We start from the raw sequence: 19,646 nt of genomic DNA on the forward strand, positions 1-19,646 counted from the left end.
TGCATCCGACAAAGTGGGCATTCACTCACGAAAGCTCATGCTCCAAAACATCTGTTGGTCTATAAGGTGCCACAGGATTCTTTGCTGCTTTTACAGATCCAGACTAACATGGCTACCTTTCTGATACTTAGCTCTCCTTGTCTGTCCCACCACCCAATACCTCCTTGGGGAAGACGCCCTCTCCCACACGCTGCCAGAAGATCGTGCACCATCTGGAATTCAACCTGCTAGTTGAACCCTATCCCTTCAATCTTTACATGCAGAAAATACACAGACACTTTGCTATGGGTGAAATGGGGAGATGAGGGTAGCAGGTGCCAACAATGCCCTTGCTGCCCCTCACCTTCCTATCACTCCTTCACCTCGCTGACATTGCTGTGCCTTCCATACTCCTATTAGCCAGCCTGCCCCCCTCTCCCCAGGGATAGATTTTCAAGGGGCAGGATTTTCAGCTGCTAAGTCAGCTCAAAGCAGAGCTGAAAACCCAGCATGCACCCAACCTTCTCAGCTCTCCTGAACATCATGTCTCAGACCAGACACTGGCTGTTTTGCCCTTGCTACCAGGCTGCTGTATCAGAAGCAGAAAGGGTGGGCTTGGAGCTTTCTCTTAGGCCTCCTATTAAAAAGCTCCCCCCTATATTTCCCCTTAGCTTCGCCATCCCCCCAACTCTGACTGCTCCAATCCTTGCCCTCCTCTCTCCGAGCTAGTGCCCTCCATCCCCAAGCCCTCCTGCAGAGCCAGAATCCACTCAGCAACTTTTGATTTTGAGAGACAGCGGATCTTCTCCGCAAGAACCATTAGAAATCCCCAAGGCACAGAGGGCAAGCTGAGGACATGTGGCCCCACCAAAGGGCTAGGGAACTCTGCCCCCCAGTACCAGCTGCCAACCTGCCTCCTAGCATTTCAGAAAGGGAGGTATTGACCAGGGCTGCTAAACATCTTTGAGAAAACGAGCAATAATCAATGATGTGCCATTGGAGCCCCTGAGATAATACTATCTAATCAAACAGGCCCAGGGAAAACAGCATCTTATGGGCCATAAAACAGTCAGAGGCTTATTCCCCCTCATAAATACTGAGCAGCTGCCGCCACAGCAAAAACCCCTTTGGCGCTTCCTTCCTCTTCTCCCCTCATATCCTTCCACTTGAACGCTCTGCTGCTGACAGACCCTAATGACTTGGAGTCGGATTCGTCTGACTGTTTAATCAGGGATGCGCTAATGGAGATGTTCTCCAGTCCGGTCTAACCCTGGATGCATGCTCGGAGAGGAAGCAAAGACTCTACATTGCAGGAGAGCAGGTGCCTTGAGCACCCACACCCACCTACCTGAACAAGTGCTTGTAGAAGCCATATCCACACACTCCCAAACAGGTGCCTGTAGCAGCTAGAGACTCATACACGTGCCTGTAGTGCGCGCACACACACACACACACACACACACACACACACACACACAACACACACACACACACACACACACACACACACACACACACACACACACACACACAGCTTGACTCTCCACTGAGTGGCAGTCCATGTAGGCACTTGGGGTGAAATCCTGGCCTTGCTGTCATCAATGGCAAAATTTCCATTGACACCAAAAGAGGCTATGGCTGAATTTCTTATCTGCACAATGAAGATGGTGACTGAGACCATGTCACCTCAGCATGCCCCCTCTGTCCATACCCCACTGCTGCATTCCGAGGAAGAAGGGGCTGAGCATCCACAACTCCCACTGCCCAGCACCTCAGAAATCCATGCCCACAGCCTGCCTCCAGCCGGGCACACCCCACAGGCACACAAACTCAGGGACCACTTTTTAAAGATCTTGGCTCTGACTTTCACTCCCTTCTCCAACTTAAAATGTCACTCAAGAAACAGCAGCTGTCCCTAGAGTTGGGGCAATTTCTCCCTCCTGTTCTGGTGTAGAACTATTGAAGTCAAGTTATGCTGATATAATGGACCAACATATGCCCGAGGCTCCCCTCAATCAACCACCCTACCCCCCAGCCATAGTGAGCTCTAGTATCGATTTTGGATCATCACGTCCCCTTGCCCATAGTCATTCCATACCTTTTCCCCTTCTTATCATTTGATGTTTGTTTGTTTTATTTTTGCCCTTCATCTGAAGGGATAGCTTGGTGGTTTGAGCACTGGCCCGCTAAATCCAGGGTTGCGAGTTCAATCCTTGAGAGGGACATTTAGGGATCTGGGGCAAAAAATCTGTCTGGGGATTGGTCCTGCTTGGAGCATGGGGTTGGACTAGATGACTTCCTGAGGTCTCTTCCAACCCTGACATTCTATGAACCAGGCAATTTATTTGGAGATTTCAGTATTGCCCCATTGTGACCATATTTGGCTCTTTAAACTTTAAAAAGTACATCTTCTCTCTCTCTCTCACAACATCCAGGGAAAATAAGGAATCAGGACTCCTGGGTTCCATTCCCAGATTGTACCAATGATTTGCTACTTGCAGTCAGGGGAAGCTAACATCTAGAGAGGTAAAATAACTCACCTGAGATCAAGATAGATATAATACTGACCCACCCTTACAAAGTGCTTTGAGATCTTTGGGTGATGTGGGCTGTACAAAGGTTAAAATTACAACTCAGGCTAAAGCTGAAAAATTAGATCGTGAAGCATACCCCAAGAGTAAACAGACTAAGGCACTGAATTGCAGAGCCCAGGGAGCTGCCCTGAACAGCCAGACATTAAAATGTAGGGGGGGCTAGACTGAACAAACCTCAGCTGTTGCCATAAAGAGTAGGACAAGAGACTGCCTCAGAGACAGTCCTCAAGTATATAGCACTTTGCCTTATTAGGATACTTTTAACTAATGCCACTTGTCTGCAAAATGATAGGCACCATCCTTACAGCTTGTAGGGCCCTCCAGAAGAAGCAAGCACAATACATGCACGATTGGTGGAGGCCTCACTCACACACACTTCCTACCGACCCTGTCGAGAGCCACGTAACCACCTTCTACAAATAGCCCCTTACCCCCATGTGCAGCTCATGATTTGCAATACATGTTCACATAGGAACAGAAAACTAAGGGTAACCAAGTCTCTGCTATGTCCAAGACAGCCCATGTGGTGCAGTAGGCCCAGGGGCATTCTCGAAGGTGTTTGTGTCCCAAGAACATGCTGGCACATCTGCTGCACAGCTGGCATGCAGACAGCACTGCACATGCATTTTGTCCCTTGGAACTCTCATGGCTGGGTAAATGGAAGGGAGTTAACTTGCTTTGCCCAAGTCCAGGGCTAAGAAAAGGGCATGTCAAGGCTCCGGTGAAAAGTAATGATAAACCTCTGAAAGCAGGGGTTCATAAGGAAAATGCTAGGTTAACTTTAACTCTAGTTGCAGGGTCAGGATCTTCACTCCAGGTACCGTGAAATCAGAAAAGGATCAAACCCAACCCCTCTCAGCCTAGAGGTTTGATGAATTGGATATGTTTTTATTATTATTTTTTGTTACTATTATTGGCACCGCTCTCTCCTTTTCTCTGGTTTTGTCTGAAAGCAACGGGCCCAAAGGTTGGATGGAATTCATTTCTGCCAGTGATACTGACAGACGGCAATCAGGAAGGAGTGGAATTCTCTGCACAGAGCTGGTTACCATAAGATTTCCAGCCTCACTTTAAGACGGTAGTGTTGTGTTTTAGAGGTGGATAAATCATTTCCCATGTTCTGAGAAGAGATGGTCACTGCTTAAAGTTCAGGGAAGAGTATCAGGAGAACTGGGTTGCACTCCTGGGTCTGCCACTGATTTTTTGTATGGCCTCTAGCAAGTCACTTCCTCACTCTATGTTTCAGTTTCCCCAATTAAAGGGAGAACAGTGATATGAGGTGCAAGCCTGTCTCCCCAGCCCACAAAGGACTCATTGCCATGTACAGAAAGTTTTTCAGGCTGTTAGTAAAACAGTGCCCTAGAAGAATTCAAACAAACTCACTTCTCAGCTAGTCACAGGAACGCACCCTCCCTTCATCTGAATGCTCTCAGGGAACACCTGACCCCTTCCCAACTGGGTCTGATCAAATGGCCATGGTGGGCAAAGTGGTTCAGGCTCTTAAAGGGGCAGGCCACACTATTACAGATGTGATGACGTTAAATTCCATAAAGCTCTTCAAAATCTGAGATGGAAGGCAGGGGAGAGGCAAAAGCAGCCTTATGAATTACAAGCCCATTACAATGAAGTCAGTTCTGATCACAGAACTAAAAATTAATGGCAGCCAGGGTATAAGCAATCAGAATTTGATCACATTTATAATATGCAAGCAGAATGAAGTTCAGACCAGTAATACACATACTTTGTACTTTAACCTGGCCAATTTCACAAAGCTGAAAACAATGATGAGCCAAATCAGCTGGGAGGAAGAATTTAATCAGAAAAATGTGAATGATAATTGAGAATCATTTACGAAGACCTTACTAGATATGCAAAAATCCCACAATCGAAGAAGAAAGCCATATTGGTTTTTTTTAAATGACCTGGTTTAGAGGGGAAATGAAACCAGAATAAAAAAAATAAAATGTTATATTACTATATGCATGTGTGCACACACACACACACACACACACACACAGAAGAAAAGGGAAATTGATAGTAATGAATATAAATCAGAAGTTAGAAATTGTAGAAAATTGATCAGGGAAGCCAACAGACACAAGAAGAAATCTATGGCCAGCTAAGTCAAGGACAATAAGAAGGAGTTTTTTAAATACATTAGGAACAAAAAGAATCCTGGCAATGGCATTGGTCTGTTAACAGACAGAAATAGTAGAGTTACTAATATTAATGAAGAAAATGAAGTGTTCAATAAATATTTCTGTTCTGTATTTAGGGAAAAAACAGACGCTATAGTCTCATTATATGCTAATGAAAACACTCTTTCCATTCCACTAGTATCTCTCAAGGATGTTAAACAGAAGCTATTAAAGCTAGGTATTTTTAAATCAGCAGGTCCTGGTAATTTGCACCAAAAAGAGTTTTAAAAGAGCTGGCTGAGGAGCTTGCTGGACTGTTAATGTTGATTTTAAACAAGTATTGGAGCACTGGGGAAGTTCCAGAAGACTGGAAGAAAGCCAATGTTGTGTCAATTTTTAACAAGGGTAAATGAGATGACTCAGGTAAGTTCAGGCCTGTCAGCCTGACTGATACCAGACAAGATAATGAAGCAGCAAACATGGGACTCAGTTAATAAAGAATTAAAAGAGGGTAATACAATTACTGCAAATCAATGTTTTATGGTAAATAGATACTATCAAACTAAATTGATATCCTTTTTTGATAAGATTGCAAGTTTGGTTGATAAAGCTAGTAGAACTGACATAAAATACATACACTTCTGTAAGGTAGCTGACTTGGTACTACATGACATTTTGATTAAAAAACTAGAACAATATCAAATTAACATGGCACACATTAAAACTGGCTAACTGATATGTTTCTAAATGTAACTAAATAGGGCATCATTATCAAGCAGTTGTGTTTTCAGTGGGGCTCTGCAGCAATCAATTTTTGGCCCTATGCTATTTAACATTTTTATCAATGACCTGGGAGAAAACATAAAATCATCACTGATAAAGTTTGCATAGGACACAAAAATTGAGAGACTGGTAAAAAACCAAGAGGACAGGTCATTGATTTAAAGCAATGTGGATCTCTTGATAAAATGGGACACAAGCAAACAGTATGTGTTTTAATATGGCTAAATGTAAATACATACACCTAGGCACAAAGCATATAGGCCATACTAATAGGATGGGATACTGAATCCTGGGAAGCAGTGCCTCTGAAAAAGATTTGGAGGTCATGGTGGATAATCAGCTGAACATGAACTCCCAAGGTGATGCTGTAGCCGAAGGGCTAATGCAATCCTGGGATGTATAAATAGGGGTATCTCAAGCAGGAGCAGAGAGGTTATTGTACCTCTGAATCTGGCACTGGTACCACTGTTGCTGGAATACTGTGTCCAGTTTTGGTGCCCACAATTCAAGAAAGATGTTGATAAATTGGAGAGGGTTCAGATAAGAGCCATGAGAATGATTAAAGGACTGGAAAACCTGCCTTGTAGTGATAGACTCAAGGAGTTCAATCCTTTTAGCTTAACTTTTTCTGTAAGAGGTGACTTGGTTACAGCCTGCAAGTACAAACTTGGGGGACAAATATTTAATTATGGTCTCTTTAATCTAACCTGATCTAGTGGCTGGAAGATGAAACTAGACAAATTCAGACTGAAAAGATGGTGTACATTTTTGACAGGGAAGGTAATTAACCACTGGAACAATTTACCAAGGGTCCTGGTGGATTCTCCATCACTAACAATTTTTATATCCAGATTGGATGTTTTGATCTGCCCCATGTTAAGCAGTATCGAAGCTTCATACAAGGAACAGGCTTTGAATGCCAGTGACTTCACTTCTGCCATGTTGCTAGAACCCAGACACAGTGGAAGGCCTAGAATCTAAATACCATTTTGAAAACAGTCGTCTTTATGCAAGTTAGCACAAGAACAAATATATAATCTGCATATTTCACCATTTGGTGGAAGGGCTTTTTAATCATTCAACAGTTTTAATCCTTTATCCGATGTTCATCTAAGAGGATTTTGCTGCACTTACAAGATTTAGTACAGGGTCATTTGCAATAAATATATTCATTTAACAGGTTTATTTCCCAGCCACTCATGAATTTGAGCAAGGGGCACGTTATCTGCCAATTGACAGAGGAAGGCTGCGAGACCCTCCCTCCCGCCCCCATCTCCTCTCCAGGCAGTGGCAGGCTAGGGTGTCTTAGCTACAATGTCTTGAGAGGTGATGGTCACTGAACCAGACACATGGACTGGCCCCTGCTGCCATACCCTGCACCCCTGCAAGGGAAAACATAAGACTAAGCATTAAAAGCAACTGCAGCTTCCCTTAAAGTAACGTCTGCAATGGATGGTGAGAGGCAATCAAATGGTGATGATGAATCGGGCGAGGCTGCACTTGATGCCGCCTGTCTGAGGTATGGAAACGAGGCATCACAGCAGCTCATTAAGTCACTCAGTAACACCCCACTTGCCTCGTCTCAGATTGGTCGCTTGCAGGAGATTGTAAATCTACTTTTCCAGAGACCAAGTAAAAATTGACTAAGACTAAAACACGCTCTCTACTTGACTAAATTTGCCATGGAAGATGTTACCCAGTAACGACAGTGTAAATGACAGCCCAATATTAGAGGAAAAACAGCACAGCTGAAATCTCTATAATTTTCAAGCTAGATTTTTGGTTTTTAACTACAATAAAATCCAAACTGAGTTTATAGTGAGATGAAGCTTTTCAGACTTGCAAGGGTCTGTCTATGGAAAGCTGGGACTGAAGCAAGTCTGTGTGTTAATTCCCTAAGTGTGCAACCAGGCGGGGGGAGGGACGACACACCTTCAAACTTTTCTGCAAGAACAAGATGGTTGCTTTAGTGAACTTAGTGCTGGCACGGGTGCTTGTCAGAGTGTCAGCTGATCCTGAAGTGTCTGGATAGCCGTACCTCAGTTTCCCCTGGCAGGACTTGAATCTTAGGCAAATATGTTCCCCCTCGCCAAAAAAATAAAAGAACACCCTCCGAACAAGCAGTTCCTTAGCCCCTTCAGTAAGCTCAGTCTAATGGAAAGGTCTATCTGTCTCAGACACATACATACCCCCTCCATCACCATAGCACTTGAGTGCCCCACAATCTTTAACATGTTTATCCTCACACCACCCCTGGGATGCCGGGGTAGTGCATCGTGCAGGTGGGCAACTGCAGCAGAGAGAGACTAAAGGATTTGCCCAAGGTCACACAGGAGGTCTGTAGCACTGCTGGGAATTGAACTCAAATCTCCCAAATGCCAGGCTTGTGCCCGAACCCCTGAACCCTCCTACTACTTCCTCCTGCTGCCTTGTAGCCACTGACCTCCTTTTCTTCTTTGAAGGGGACAGGAGCCCTCCCCTTCCTCTACTCTCTCCTGTATGTTTTTACAGTTAGTGCAAACAGCTAAGGCCCTTCGGAGGGCAAGAGCATTAACTCTTTCTCTGCCAGCCCAGGGAAGGGCTTGTGCACCCCAAGCCCTGTCTTTCTCCACAGATCAAGTACAACACAAGCAGCAGCAGTGCAAGCTTCCCCCCACTGCTTTGTCTCTCTTAGGTCCCACCATCTTGCTCTTCTTGGTGTATGCACAATGTGCCTCACGTAGTCTGTGACCAGGATTCATGCCCCCACATCACCTATTTGTATGGGTCTCCCTGCCTCTTGTGGGGAGAAGATAATTCAACCTCTAGAGCCCACTGCGTCCTGGGAGTCTCCAATAATTCTGCCAACACGCCAAACAATGCTAACTAAGGGTTTTTGGGATGCAAGCGGAACAGAGTAGCGTGACTGATCTTCGCTGGATTTAAAGTCAGTAACATACAACTAAGGTTTGCTATATCCATCTCCCTGAGCTCCCACTGATACCATTGGCAGCTGCACCCCTTTAAGCTGGCAACCTAAACCCCCAACTGACAATTACAAAAATACTTTCCCCTTGATTTGCCAGTTGCTCTGTGGCTTAATAGCTTTGATTGCCTTTCTGGCGCCAAAGGAGACTCCACAGATCTGACTGTGGCCCAGCAGAACTAGCCACTCCTGGAATAAGAGAAGAAAGTCAGTGCTGTGCTACTGAAGAAACAGCCCTACTGCTTTCAAACACATGGCCAAAGCTGCACATGAGCCAGACATGTGTCCTGCCTCAGTGGTCCCACATGGCAGTGCTTTGGGTCAAACATCTTTGCTCCCCCAGAATATGTCACTACCGGCAATTTGATAGGATACTGGGTGGCAGCTCTCCAAAATAGCAGCAAACGTTTACCCAGGTCGTACTGTAGATGAGCCCCACATTTTTAAAAGTCCAATATTGTATCCCTAACTAGAAGGGAATATCCTGTCCAGTGGGTCTGTTTAAAGGTGAATTCAGTCTCTTGGGTTCATCCAGAATAAGCTGATCAAGAAACGACAAGGATAAGCAATACTGAAGCAACATTCAGCAGCTGCACTGTGAACCAGAGCCTCCCTCGCCATGCACTTGTGGGCATCAGAGGGGACAGGGAGAAGTGTCAGCAAGAGGTGAAACTCTTCTTACCCTGTTCCCTCTCTACCTCTAATTCATTGTGTTTTATCAAAGCCTCGATATTTTGAGAGACATGAAGATGCACCTCCTGCAAAAATGCTGCAGTTTCACAGGGCACTCATCAACTCCTTCACAAGCAAATGCCAATGCAAATTTTCCTGCAAAGATCTTGGATTGTAAGCACTCCATGGCAGGGACTGTATGTTCCTGTACGCACTGAGGGCACTACTAGGACTCAAATAATGAAGAATCCTGTGCCCGAATCAAGCCAACGCTCATTAGAACAACTGGCAGCTGAGATTTAATCCACTAGTGCATGAAACTAAGAGTCAATGTTCCTCTAGTCTGGAAAATGCAATGTGCACCAAAGTCTGTTGCCCTGTGCCCTGCACAGAATTAGATTTTATAGTTTTTAAGGTTTATTTAGCAAAATTAATAGGGTGATGCTACTTTACTCCCTGTTTAAAACATTCCAGAAACACAATGTTTACTTGGAGTCTCAGTACTCCGATACTTAAGTATCTGTGTGGTTCAATGGCTTGGTACAGCAGTGGTAGGCTTCTTGCTTTGCGAGAGAGAGTCCTCAGGAAATCTCTTGAGAGAATTTTCACTACTTCTGCACCTTTTCGTTTTGCTTCAGGACTTAAGACCATCCCATGAGTGCAGACTGTCCCATATCTGCCCAATGCAGAATCTTTTATGCCGTCGTCTATAGAATCTGTTGCTGGCCCCTCTCAAAGATCAGATATTGGACTAGATGGGTCTGATCCAGATAGTAATTCCTATGTTCCCAACATTAGCCCCTTTATATGGCTGAGGAAACTGAGCCCTGAAGAGCTGATGTGCATTTTATTTCTAGTAGCTATGCATGAGGCTCATCTCCTGACCCTGTAAAACCATCCCTCCTCCTATTAGCACATGGACAGTGACACCAAATGTCCCGAGCCTCAAGGACAGCACCCTGACTATGGTCATCAACAAACTGGAGATATGCAAGTCTTCCCAGCTGCCCAGCCGGTGCTCCACCAACACCCTTGCAGAATCCACACACACTCAGAGTTGTTGCACATCACAGATGCCCAGCTGCTTTGCTGCCAGGCTGATGGAAAGCAGAGTGCCAGGGTCCGCTACCTTTGATATGCAGCAAGGATAAGCTACAAACAAAACCTCTGTTTGTCCCTTTGGGAGTCTACAAGAGCAGCCCATTGCCAGGGAGCAGAGTCAAGACAGGTCTGTTCCATCGCTCAGAACCTTAAAGGGTCCTTAATAAATGCTGCACTCGCACCACCCAGAGAATTAAATGTTGCTAATGGATCATAGTCACCCCGGGATCCATTCAGACTCAAAGCCACATCAAACACTCTTATCATTCATAAAGCTGCCCAGCCTCAACTCACTCGGAATGTCCCAAACAAACAGAGGGGAACTCTCAAATCCACAGCCAGATCTCGATCAGGATTTGGCAAAACATCCTCTCCGCTGCCCTTCCCCCGCATCCCAGCTTCTAATGGGCCAAACCCAAGCCCTGGATCCAAATAGCCTCAAGTTCCTGCATCTGGAGCCCAATTATGCAGCTTGGGGCCCCCTCTTGCCTGAACAGACATGCCAAGCACATGAAGGTAGCAAAACACACACAAGCACACGTATCCAAGGAATTTATTCACTCCATTTGCCAAGATAAACAGCATGCTGAGTGTGGAAGGGGGGGGAAGAGGCTGGGCTGATTTAAGTGATTTCATTTTGCAATTTGCAGTGCTCTTTTTAAGTCGCTTATCCATTTCAGTGCTCAATATTCGGCTCTTTCCCTAATTAGAAAATCGCTAATCTGCTCTGAAAAATGTAAAAGTGAGTCTTGCTTACGTGCACTGCTTGGAATATGCAAGTGTGATTTTTTTTTTTAAAGTCCTCTTGAAAAGCCAAAACTCTTTTTCAAAACTCCCTGGTGTCTGAGTGTCATCTGTTTCCCCCACCCCCCAAAATCCAGGCCCCAACCTCCACAGTGACTCACGGTACGGCTACCCTTGGTGCGAGGGGTGTTACTGCCAGCTCAAGGAGTCATGCTTGCATGCTTAAATCAGTAGTGTAGCTGCAGTAGCAGAGGCTGCCTTGAGTACGTGTCCACAGGGTCTGAGCGGATCTGTACTCAGGGTGGCTAGCCCATACTGCCGCTCACCCCTATCCGTGCTCTCCTGGCTATGCTATTATTTTGAGCGTGCTGGCTCGATGACTGCTAGCGTGAGTACATCTATGTTAGCTATGAATTTCACCCTTAGTTCCAAGTACAGATATAACCTCTGAGTAGTGCCACCTGTGCTGGTGCGAAGCCCACACTCTCCTTGACTACTCCTGCCCTGGCTCCCCCGCCCCCTCTGAGGGATGTCCCCACCCAACTCTTCGCCATCACCCAGCGGGACTCACTCCCACTGGAAATGAGTTCCCTTCCGCCTCTCTGCACTCCATTCCTCGTCACACCACCCAGATGATCTACAGTAGGTTTCAGGGTCAAAGCTGCTGGGAGCCCGTCATCTGGCAGAACTCGCTGGACATCACAGTGACACACAGGAGGAGAGCCCAGTCCAGGAGATAGCTGGAGGTCAGGCACAAAGCCACCTGTTAAAGTCATGTCAAACTTCATGTGCCTCAGGCCTCTGCTTTCCTCTGTCTTTCAGATATGTTGGCTAAGATACCCATCCAGGGAGAACCAGAATGACAATGACGTGAAAGTAACAATGCACCTAAAACAGTAGTTCAGTGGCCCCAACCTTCTCACTGGTGGTGTTCTCTTCTCCATTCTGGACATGTGGCTCTGAACCAGCTGTTCCAAACCAAAACTCCTTAAAGATATTTTGCATCATTCCACCTCTCCCCCCAGTATAATTTGTATCTGTATGACAGAGGCCAAGATGAGGTAACTTGAAAAAGACATGGTCAAATTTCACAAGTTAAGTTTAGTCAGGTGTGGTAAAAACTTGTATGGAAGCCCCCCATCCAGCATGACAACTTCAGTGCTGCTGGGAACCAATAACCCAGCGTTTTGGAGGTAGTACGGCCTGCATGAAACATAAAACTACAGTAATTAAAGAACAGAGTAACAATTCTTATCCCACGGGCCTTTTGAAAGAGCAAAGGTGCTAACTGCAGGAATGGGGTTAAGTTCCAGTGCAGATCATTCAATTCTGCCCCCCCTCAATCCGCTCACTACTCACTTTATTTCCTCATTTCTTTTAGTATTGCTGTCCACTGTTAAACAGCTCCTACATTTCTCCCAGAGGTGGCTGCATCTCAGTGGCAGGTGAGTGAGATTATAAATTACTTGGAGCAGAGACTGTCTTTCTGTTCTGTTTGTACAATGCCTAGCACAATGGGATCCTGATCCATGAATGGGACTCCTGGGCGCTACAGTAATACAAATAATATAAATAAAATCCCAGGGCTAGATTCATCCCTGCACCCACACTGTGGCCATCACTGGAACAAAAGCTGAAGCATCCTGCACCTCCTCTCTCCAGGGGCTGCCATGGGGTGATGAACTGTGCCTTCCTTCAGCTACTTTCCTGCTTTCAAGATCCCTACAAGCCATTGCATGGACACACTTTCAGCAGGGCATAAGAATGACTCAGAAGTGTCTCCTCCCAACCATGGCCTGGAACACCCCATGCCCTGGGTTGGAGGTGGAGGCAGTGCAGAGTTGGTGGAGTGGGCACTGCAGCTGGCATAGAACCCCCCTGTATTGGCATTACTTCCTGGTGGGGGAGTGGAGCCAGCCCTCCAGCCCCTTGGACCAGCTCAGCAGAGTCCAGGGGGGCCACATGGTATCTGGCCAACAGACAATAGCATGCTTAGAGCTTCCTTGGGAGGCAAGATGCAATATAAATTCCAGACATCATCGTTAGCACTAACTGATTTTTAAATAGGCACCAGTAGCATTTGGGAAAAGCTTGGGAAGTTCACCCAGAGTCAGCATAGCTGTCTGCTGCTAAGTGGACAAAGTTTACCATTTATCTTCTACTCCTCAGATCACTTGAAGAAAGGAAGGGGAGAGAAAGAGAGAGAGAGTGACTCCTATACAGCTGCCATCATAAACCTTTTTAGCCAACCTGCCCTACTTCATTATAGCTTGTCACCTGCTCAGGGAAATCACCTGTCATGAAGATTTTCTTTTCCGCTTAACAACTTCAGACTCAATTTGAGGGTTGGCTCAGCAGACTAATGCACTGGCCTTCCGGCTCTGAAGGACTGGGCCTACACGTAGGTTAGGTTACAAGCATTAGATATGCGGTAGTCTCAACCTTTGGCCACAATGCAAAGTTCCAATTCTGTTTGGCACAACCAAGGCACCACCTCAGCAAAGGGCTTAAATCCCACTGACTTATGATGAACTCATGCCTAAGCACACTGTTGAACAGGGATGGGAGAAGACTTGTGGTTTGCTGAATCAGGGCCTGGCCTAAGGAGGCCTAGGGCTGAAATGGAAGGCCATTCCCGTTCACGAACAGAACTAGGGGGAAGAGGCCAACACGGGAGAACTAAATTCATCCCTCATTTAATTCCACTGAATTCAATGGGTTATTGCAACAAAAGAAATTGGCCTGGGGAGTTAAAGGTCAGGACTGAAGTATGGAGGTCCTGGGCTGGGATAGCAAGGAGGCGGCAGGTTCAGAACTCAGGTGCTTTGGCAGGGCCATGCAGAGATCCAAGACTAGAACAGAAGAGAGTGTTGCAGCTGTACCAGCACAGCTCACAGAGGAAACTTCCACAGAACTTGCCATTAGCCTCTCATTTTAATTAGCACTAATTAACGACAAGAGTTTGTCGGAACACTGTAGTGTTTTAACCCACTGGGTTCTCAGGGGACAGTTTATGTTTCCATAATAAATTCAGTGTAACCCAAGCAGGAGAAGTCACTGACTCAAGATTCGAATGATTAGCTGGTGATACTATTTATTATCTACATACTGACAAAAATATGTGAGATCTAGAAATCAGAAAAAGAGCTGGATAAGTACCCTCCCACCCATTTTACAAAATGAGTAAACTGAGGCAAAGTAACCAAGGTCACCCATAAGGTCACTGGCAGAGCTGGGACAAGAACCCAGGTCTTCTAAATCCCAGTTCACTGGCCCTATCCAGTGGTCCATACTGCCTTTCATATGTCGACTGATTTAAAATACAAAATAAGAAGACAAGGAGGCTTTCTCCCACAGAGATGAGATATTTTTAAAAAAATATGAATTCCAATTTATTACAATTGCAAAGAAAGATAAACAGCCAATAAGCCAGTTGATATTACTGCATTTTTATTTTTTAAAAACCTTGCTACTCCATAAATACAGAATCTGAACTATAATCTAGATGCATAAGATAAATGGACATTGAGTTCCTCTCAGCATTTGATAAAAATCAACAGAACAATATTAGAGTGGTGACATCACAGGCAAGACTGTGGCAAAGCTGTCATTTACTTATTCTAGAATCTTCCTAAAACAGCAGTAACCTACACAAGTAAAACTAAACATAAACCCAACTCATTTATTCCTTGGACAAAAGGTGACCTCATCCTTCTTAAAAGCAGAAGGCACTGAACGGACAACTAATGGGGTCTCAGTTCAGCTCCCAGAGGAGCTGTGATCCTATCACAAAAACCACCACCCTACAATTGGCACTGATTGGCCCCCAGTCCATGTAACACATACACTGCCTTGGTGGGTCAGCAGCAGCGGGAACTGAATCTATGACCTCTGGTTCTAAAAGCATAACAGCCTCATCAACCTCTGCGTAGCCCAGCCACCACTAGAGGGGGACAGAGTTCTACATCGAGGGGGCGGAGTCTACATTAGCAAGTCTTGGGAGAGTGGCCAAGGACTAAGGGCCTGATCCAGCCCTGCCCTTTGAAGCCAAAGGGAGTCTTCCCATTCCCTTCAATGGATGTGGACTGGGCCTGGAAGGAGCCATAGAGAATCCACTTTCTGTTAGATGTTTCTCCAAGAAAGAGTTGAGGAACGCTGTCAGTGCTCTGCTGCTGCCTGTGCTAGACCTCTCCTATAGACAGCCACAGGACTTCACCCTCTAGGGCTGCCTCCAGCACTAAACTGAAACACTCCCCTTCTTCCCCAAAACTCATGCATTAAAAGCAGAAAGATCAGATTTATAACTGATCATTTTTAAACGGAGCTAAAAATGCATCCTGCAGAAAAAAAAATCTTCCACGTACACAAACATTGGAGACTGCATTTAAACTTAAATTTTTCTCTCTGTAAATTAAGATTTACTTTTCAAAGGGAGACAGGATTGTCTAGCAGATTCAATGAGCCCTGCACAGTTACAAAATTTCTATCTGCATCCAACCCACAAACGTGGGCCATGGATATGAAGCGGATATCCACAGATTTGCAGGGCTCTACCAATGAATTCTCAAAATCCTTGCAATATAAACTTACTCCTGCAGCTGCTCTCTGCTCCCCCTGCAATGGATGTTCACTTTCTAATAACCCCAGTAAATTAATGACACAAGCAACCAGTTCCTTTCTAATTGGTTTATAAGTGACTAGGTCTCCTTTTGAATAGCTGATTAATTACCAAGCTGTCCAATGAGAGGTTGTGATTCACTTGTCTCTCTACAGGATTTAACATAGGGTGCTGAGGCTTCCATGCGTAAACAAGGTGACTGACACAAAGGGCCTCTTGCACTCGCCCTGTGCTTGATGCTGTTGTCATGGATCTGTGTGCCAGCCAAAATTAAACCAGCCAGTGGCCTTTTCAGATAACACTCCAGCCGGTTCCACCCCTCAAAGGTTAATGGAAATAAAAATGAGAAAATCTTTATCGAGGTAAAACACTACATTTGTCAGGGAGACAGGGCTCATTTGGTGTTAAATTTTTTAATTTGGCTACTAGTTAAATCCAGGCAAAGACCTTGATGTTAAAATGAATTGAAACAACTGCACTAACATGCCTAAGCTTCCGTTGCATACTCCCTTCCTTCTCCCCACCTGCCCCCAAGAGGGAGAGAGAACTGCAAGAAAAAATGAGCAAAATTAAGTAGAAAAAAAATTATAAATCAGTGTGAGGCTGGGTTAATGCAGTTATGGTTTTCCACTGTCGTCATTTCTATTTGTTGTTTGCAATCCTTTTAAGTTGGCTGCATCTTGGAGCCAGTGTAATCCTGATTTTGTGTTTTTTCCTTCCCCCATTGCTGGCAATTGATTTCAATTAACATTTTCATTCCTCTGCCTGCTGCAAATAATCACTCGGCATTAGAGTCTCTCAAGTACAATCGGCAGTGGCTGCTCACTCTCTTACTGACAGTTGTGGGGGGAGAGAATCTGGCAAGCACTAAAGTAAGAAGTTTCAAGTACCTTCAAAATGTGAGGGAGATTCCATCACATGTAATCAGATTAAGTCATGGCTGCAGGTGGCTGAGAATTCATTTTTTAAAAACTGCTGCTGAACTCGGTGCTCATGTGACCAAAGGACACAGAGCACAGCAGGGGTAGGCAACCTATGGTACGGGTGCTGAAGGTGGCATGTGAGCTGATTTTCAGTGGCACTCACACTGCCCAGGTCCTGACCACCAGTCTGGGGGGCTCTGCATTTTAATTTAATTTTAAATGAAGCTTCTTAAACATTTTAAAAGCCTTATTTACTTTACAAACAACAATAGTTTAGTTATATATTATAGACTTATAGAAAGAGATCTTCTAAAAATGTTAACTTATTACCGGCATGCGAAACCTTAAATCAGAGTGATTAAATGAAGATTCGCCACACCACCTCTGAAAGGTTGCCGATCCCTGGAGTACAGGTTAGAACCCAGCATCTTGGGTCTAATTCATCACTGGTCTGCATCTTGTGTAGTCACTAACCTCAGGAGAAAGTGATTGCAATATTACCAGTCTGGTCAGATAGCCCATTGAGACCATTTTCCACAGGTGCAAATGCCTGTGCAAGGTGCACAGCCATAACGAATGGGTCCCACTATGTGCATCTGCTTTGCAAGCTTTGAAGTGCAATGGTAAAGCCAGTTATTTGTGTGCAATCTTCTACAGCATCATTGTTATATCCTTGGACCAAATACACAACAATCACCACCTGATACTCCAGTCCTGCACTCTCCTCCCAGCTCAGCCAACATATCTCTGTCCTGACTCGTCATATGCCATTACTGTCTGTCCTGGGCTCTCACCTAACTCTGCCAATGAACCAGTCATGACCTGAAACCCCCCTGCTATTCCAGTCCCCCACTCTCTTACAAAGCCAGGGCTGTGTAAATCACCTCTATCCTTCTGGGCAATAGCCCCTGCTACTTCCAGGCCTAGATCCTTCACCTAGTTTTACTAGTGCCCCTCAATTCTGCCCTGCACCACCCTGCTTTTTCCATCCTGGGTCTCTCTTGAACAGTGAGACTGACAGTTCTGTTGTGTAACATGCACAGTCTATGAGACCCACTGATGCACCGCCCAAATGGAGCATCTGAAGGCAGGTTTCCAGTGGGGCCAGGTGAGACCATGGCAGCTCACCCCAGCATAACCAGGCATGGATTTTGTTTTAACATTACAGCGAATACAAAAATGGGATTTGTCAAAGTAAAAAACTTTGTGCTTTCAAATGGTCTTTAATCCAAGCAGCAAGCCCATTCAGGGAAGAAGGACATACAATCCAAGAAGCAGACACAGCCTTGATCTCAAGATGCTGTAAACTGGCTCCGAAACCTCCAGTTGCCACTGATTTAAGAAGGGCCAACTTCTGTGCAGGCTTATATCCTGCAAAACCCCACTGGCTTCAGCAGAGTTATAAGCTGCAAGTCATAGCAGACTATGGCCTTACACATGGATAATAAAGCAGTAACTGAACAAGTGACAACTAGAGAGGAAAAGAACGTTGCATCCAAGTCTCCTATCACCAGGATTCCAGCCATGTAACTCCACTGATTGCAACTGAAACTACTCCTGATTTGCGCCAGCATGAGAGGAAAATCAGGCCACACAGGCACATAGTAGCAATAAAAAAATGCAGCCAAGTGCTTGTGGGGCTGCATTTTCTAAGTGCAGGAGTTACGAATAAATAAAAGAGCAGAGCCAGTGTCCAAGATGTGTCAGACTGGAAACTCAGAAAGACACAGCCTTGTCCTTAGCTTCCCTCTTCCCCCTTCTCCGAGATGGGGGATAATGATACTCACTATTAGGAAATGCTGTGAAAAGAACCATGCAAATGCAAAAGTCCTAAAAAGGACTAATTTGCAACCACTGCTTTTTTTTTTTGGTTTTTGTTTAAAAATCATAAGGCTGTTCTGAAGGGAGCTGCTGACAATACCAACATGCAGGGCTCATACCACAGACTATGCAGTATAATTCTCCCCTCTTTGCAATGCAGCAATAAAAAGCACTGGCAGTGCCAGGACACAGGCAACTACAGACCCCTGACTTTGATCTAAATACTCAATACTCCTCAGCCAGTAGCTGTTTATCCTTCCCATGCCTCTCCTTGCCATCTTCCCCTCGCCAGCCCGTGCCCCTCCAGCCCCTTGCTGAACTTGAGCTTAGAGGCAGAGCAGAGAGAAGATGACAAAACAGGAGTTGACAGCTCTGCAGTGGGAAGCCCAACAGAACAGTCACCTCTCGCCTCCCCTCTCCGCCCCATGCACACCACAGTCCAAACAAAGCTCAAAAGCAAAAGCAGCCCAGCAAATGCCAGCCAAGCTTGCAACCACAATGGAGGGCATGAGGAGAAGGGGAGCAGAGGAGGAGATGGTTGCCTCTTACATTTTTAGTGCACTGATCCAAAGCATGCCCTTACCCCATCTGGAGTGCTAGGGGAGCAGTGATGGTCAGAGGCATCTTGCTAGCCCAAGGCAGCAGCAAGCCTGTGGGGAAGCGGCGGCACTAGGGGACCATGCTCAGCCACATCCCTCACAACTGCTGCGAAAGGTGCTACACCAGCTCCCCTCTCAAGAGCGCCTCAGGGTACCAGCATTTGCAGAGGGGACTCCAGACCATGACCACAACCCAAATCTGGCAGGCCCTTGGCTCTCCTGGGTTGTACAGCATCACTGGCTGCCCCAGTCATCCTCTCCCTCGCCTCCATGTGCTCATGGGGTGCTCACTAAAGCCTTGCTCGGATTTACTCTTGTATCGGTTTGCTGACTGTTGATTACAAGACTCCCTTGCCCTGAAAATAGTTCAAGCCTCCTGTATCAGTAGCTAGAATATATCCAGGGCCAGTGGGGCAAGAATCTATGGAAACGTTGTTCCTGCACATTTTACCACACACACACAGAGTATCTCTGACATCATGACCTGTCATAAACAGAGAGCTAAGGGTTAACAAACAAACAGTGACCTGGAACACCTGACCAGAGGACCAATCAGGAGACAAGATACACTTTCAAATCTCGGTGGAGAGAAGTCTTTGTTTGTGTGTTCTTTTCTCTCGTCTGTTGTTCTCTCTGGGATCTGAAAGTGACTGGACGTACTACAGGCTCTAATTTTCTATTCAAGTAGTAAGTGCAAGTAGAAAGGTGG

General features: G+C 45.6%; 1 protein-coding gene across 3 annotated transcripts in view; it reads right to left on the reverse strand.

Moving 5' to 3' along the window:
• Positions 1 to 19,646, reverse strand: part of CACNA2D2 (calcium voltage-gated channel auxiliary subunit alpha2delta 2) — a 638,569-nt gene that overhangs the window by 550,984 nt on the left and 67,939 nt on the right. The gene's annotated exons all lie outside the window — the stretch shown is intronic.

Source organism: Chelonoidis abingdonii, chromosome 16, assembly GCF_003597395.2.
Source record: "Chelonoidis abingdonii isolate Lonesome George chromosome 16, CheloAbing_2.0, whole genome shotgun sequence".
NCBI lineage: Eukaryota > Metazoa > Chordata > Testudines > Testudinidae > Chelonoidis > Chelonoidis abingdonii.